Source organism: Macrobrachium rosenbergii, chromosome 18 (genome assembly GCF_040412425.1).
Source record: "Macrobrachium rosenbergii isolate ZJJX-2024 chromosome 18, ASM4041242v1, whole genome shotgun sequence".
In the NCBI taxonomy this organism is placed as follows: Eukaryota; Metazoa; Arthropoda; class Malacostraca; order Decapoda; family Palaemonidae; genus Macrobrachium; species Macrobrachium rosenbergii.
The window spans coordinates 19,479,234-19,484,233 of record NC_089758.1 but is presented as its reverse complement, the minus strand read 5'-3'; the positions used below and the strand labels follow the sequence as shown (position 1 = coordinate 19,484,233).

Here is a 5,000-nt window from a genome sequence, read left to right as displayed (position 1 = left end):
CTTTATTTTCCCTTTTCTCTCATATTTATGTTCAGTTTCCATTTTGCCATTTTCTTTCATCCAGAAGCTTACATATATTCGATAGACTCAAGGTTTAAAAAATTATAGAAAACTATTAATATGTATTACCTGCATAAACCATTGACTTGATAATCTGTTTATGTGAGATCTGAAATTGGTTACATATTAAACGTTGTGTAATCAGGGAAGGAGTCAATTAGCGTCTGGTGCTCTACCTAATACGGAGTTGACTGACTGCTAATGAATTAATTACGTCAAGTTTCAGTAATTTCTGACTTGTAGGTTTGATGAACCGAGATTATCAAATGAATCGCTAATTAATCTCTTCTAATTGCTGGAGAATCGGCTTTAATGACGCCTCCGTTTTCTATGATCTCGAGATGGACCGAATTTTAGAGAGGACCACGTTAAACTGAAGACCCATCCCTCATTATTATTATTATTATTGTTATTATTGTTGTAGTTGTTGTTGTTGTTGTTGTTGTTGCTGTTTTCATTATTTCAAAATTACGATTAAAAAGAACTGCCGACAAGTTTAACAAATCATCACCATTATATAGAGACAAACACACACTTGTACTATTCCAATTTTCACCCAACCATTCATTCTCCTGTTTAAAGAATACAAAAAAAATTAAATATTTGAGTTAAAATTTTAGAGAGAAAAGCTTATTTACAGGCTAGTAAATGCCGAGAAATATGCTAATGAACAAAAGGACTCTCAAAATTAAAGAGGGAAATGGGGAGAGGCCGTCTGAGGTGAATGCAGTCCTGAGTGAGAATCCTGAAGGTTTGTTGGCTGTGTAAGATAGAGGAAAGACAGAACTGAACTACTGACAAGTGGAAAGAGTTAGTGCAAGTTTGAGATTTCCTGTGGAAGTGATTGTTGACGATATAAGTTAGGTAATTAAGAGGCTGAAGAAAATATAGATTACATATGATCAGATTACAAGTGTGATACTAAAGTACAGCTACTTATTGTGATTTAACGGCTGACTAGTGTTAGTAAGCTATGTCTGGATGAGGGAAAGGTTTTGAAGGAATGAGTGAGAGGAATTTTAACTTAATCATAAAAAAGGTAAAGATAATGGAAGCAACTGAGAATTTTATGGGTATAACGTTACTCAGTATAACAGGGAAGATATATGAACAGGGAAGATGTAAAGTGAGTTTTTGACGAAAACGGTAAGACAGATGGTAGAGGTATTTATAAGAAAAGAACTGTTTGGCTTAAGGCAAGGAAGAGGACGCATGGGTCACGTTTTTGTTAATGTACAGGCAAAGTAGAATGTTGTGAAGATGTCTGGTATGAAAGTGGACGTCTAAAGTGAATGAAAGAGAAAAAAGGTTGAGGATGTTGTCTTGAACTGCTTGTGTAGTAAGCATGATGTTCGAATAATTAAAAAAAAGGCTTAAAATGCTTTGAGATAGTTTGGTGTTTGGTCATGTGAGAAGAATGGAGGGTTTTAGGTTTGTGAAAGGTTGCATAAATTCGAAGTGTTAGAAAAGAAGTGAGGAAGAACTAGAAAGAGGTTAATGCATGCGGAAATAGGCATTGGAAAAGAAATCCATCAATTTCAAGAGGCTCGAGAGTATGGGCATTCCAGAAGCCCTTAGTGCAGTGTATGTAGAGGTTTCGACACTTGGGTTGATGAGCCTTCTGTGTAGATGTAAGGAAACAGCTAAAATTTTGGAAGTATACTACAAAAGGATTCTTCCACAATTCAGCAGTTGTAGTGAGAACGTAGCAGTGACCAATGTGTTGTTATCCCATCGAAGCCATCCCTGCGAGAATAAAATACCTAATGCAAAAGTATATATATGTGTATATATATACATATATATATGTGAGTATATATATGTATATATATATATGTATATATATATATATATATATATATATATATATATATATATATATATATATATATATATATATATATATATGTGTGTGTGTGTGTGTGTGTGTGTGTGTGTGTGTGTGTGTGTATAAATGTATGTACGTGTTGGCACGAACATGTACATATCAAGAAATTGCTGTCAAGAACTCTTAAAAAGCGACCCAGAAGTGCATTTTGTAAGGCGTTGGTGTATTAAGTGGAGACGATCGATGTGGGAATAAGAGGGTGGTAGAGAGAGAGAGAGAGAGAGAGAGAGAGAGAGAGAGAGAGAGAGAGAGAGAGAGAGAGAGAAAGGGAATGTAACTGAAAGAAATTGCTTGGTCTAAGATGTTTGGTTGATGACCAACCTCAGCTTTGAAAATTAAAGAGAGAGAGAGAGAGAGAGAGAGAGAGAGAGAGAGAGAGAGAGAGAGAGAGAGAGAGAGAGAGAGAGAGAGCGTAAATTCTTTTCAGTAATCATCAGAAATGGTTTTTATGCATATTCTATGCCTAGGCCTAAATTCCAGTTCTACGAGAGAGAGAGAGAGAGAGAGAGAGAGAGAGAAATGATATTCATAACGTCTGAGGGAGAATGAGAGAGAGAGAGGATGAATATGGCTGTTCGATGATAAACGTTGAGCAGAGATGTAGTGAGGCACTGATGATGAGTAGTTTGATTCTTGCGTATTGCTTGAAGAGCAGTAGTGATGAATTCAGTAATTTCCAAGACGATTATGATGCTCGAATCGAGAAGGGAGTTAGAATAATGCAGCTAAACAGATGAAGCAGTGGTTCTGATGATAGGATACAGAGAAGATGTGAAGAACAATCTCTTCAATGAAGTAAACAACTAGGCATGTGAAAGTGACACTGGTAGATATGTTAATCGTATGAAAATAAAATCGATAAATAAAATTAAACAAAGCCAGTTTTAATGGGATGTCTCTGTTTTAAAATCTGAATGTAATAATGTTATTGGTTATGAGAATCATGAGATTAGAACTAAGAAACTGAGGTTCATAAAGGTAGCTATGTCTTTTAAAATTACGATTTCATCTTTCCTACTAACAGTCATTTTTACCCAATTGAAGGAGTCGAATAACTCTACGGGAACACACTACCATATTTCACCAGAACAATTCTCGACGCTCAACTGAAAACAGAAGCTGATACTCCTTGATATACTGGTTTAGAATTCTATTAGCTTTTGTAATTTAATTTTAAGCAACAGAAGGAATGAAAGCTTATTCACGCAAATGAATTTCGAATATACAGTTTTTTTTATAAATAATGGAAAGGATTTTTCACTGGACTGAAATGTAATCAGAATCCACATTCACAACATACATTCCTAGCAAGGTGACTCACTGGTCCAGGTAACTCAGAAATCAAGTGAGAGGAAATAAAGCCAGTCGCTGGTAAACTAAAATTGGATATTCATTCAAAATGGAATTAGTTAAAAAGAAAAGATGATACAAAGTAACAGAAAACAAGACTGGACAGGTCCATGCGCCATATATGTCATTACTACAGGGACGGTTTTGGCCTAATACCAAATATACAAATTTAAAAGATAAATGTCGTATAAAAATGGTACTAGTACAGCATAAGGAAAACTGGGAAAAAAAGACCAACAGGTGACCTCCCAATAGTCTGGAAAAAGATACTATATGAAATCTAACTGGTGTATATATGATTGCTTAACAAATAAAAAAAAAAAGGACAACATACATAAAATGGGCATTAAAGATAAAGAAAAAGTACAGGAAAGTAAAGGAGAGACGAAAGGCTGACGTTCAGAATTGGGGATAAGTGAAATCTTCAGAGGCTTCAAAATGAAGGAATTCTTCTTTGCTGAGAGAGAGAGAGGTTTATATAAGATGGCATATATGCATGCATGTATGTATATATGTATGTATGTAGGTATGCATGCATGTATATATGTTGTGTGCGCATTTGTATATGTATAAGTATATATATATATATATATATATATATATATATATATATATATATATATATATATATATATATATATATATATATATATATATATATATGTGTGTGTGTGTGTGTGTATATGTAAACATATCATACAAGGAACTAGATTGCCAACATTAATGGCAAACTGAAGCCACGTGAACTTACACTCATGTCTCTAAACTACCAAGAATATATGCAACTTTGATTTTATCAACAATACTGGCAGAAGAAAAAAAATGGATAAAATAAAGACATTGCCGTACAGTATTAAAAGATGCATAAAAATATGTTCATGTGACGTAGCCTTTATATTCGAGTCTCCTCCGTTATCGAAAATGACGTCAAGGTAAAATTAATTAAAAAATAAGACGATTAACACATTAACTCTTTGAAGCTCTTTCAGTCATTTGTCATGCTGCAAAATATTTACATTATTTTAGTTCCACTATACGTATCCAGATGTTAATATAACCATACATTGAAGATGTTTGTGGCATAGCGATGATTTTTCATTTATTTACAAGTCTGGTATATTTGTATGTATGCACACTTGAAGACGTGCACATATGTGAATATTTTAAATAAGAGCGTTTTCGTGTGAGAATACAGACTTTTTTTTTTTTTTTACTGGGGGATCCTCATATCGTTGATTGCTGAACATATGAGCACCATTACAACGTACCCTCACAAGTCTTTAAATTCAATGTCGACTCATTAAGGCCTCTGTGTTGTTCCCAAAATACGTTGGTATTATTACAATACTCACAATCCCTCTATTTTCTTTTATGTCCCTTCCCCTAGAATTTCTTTCGGTTTGGTCTCGAATTTCTTTCCTGTTCCAAGGTGTAACTTTATTTTCCATTTAACAACTGTCAGTAATCTTAAGTCTTATCTGATTTCCAGTGAATTTCTTTCTTTTCTCCTAATTCATTTCTTTTTTTGACTTTCACATTCATTTCCAGTTAAATTTCCTTCACTCTTTTGGAATTTTCACTGAATTTCTTCCATTCTCCACCAATTTTATTTTTGTTTTTTTCCACGTCTCGCCGCCACACTCTGCTTCCCAAATGTCGCCGAACGTGTAAAAGTTCTAGAATGAAAAATAGTTATCATTAG

General features: G+C 34.0%; 1 protein-coding gene across 2 annotated transcripts in view; it reads right to left on the bottom strand.

Annotated features, from left to right (window-relative positions):
- Window positions 1–5,000, bottom strand: part of ple (tyrosine hydroxylase ple) — a 536,948-nt gene that overhangs the window by 10,536 nt on the left and 521,412 nt on the right. The gene's annotated exons all lie outside the window — the stretch shown is intronic.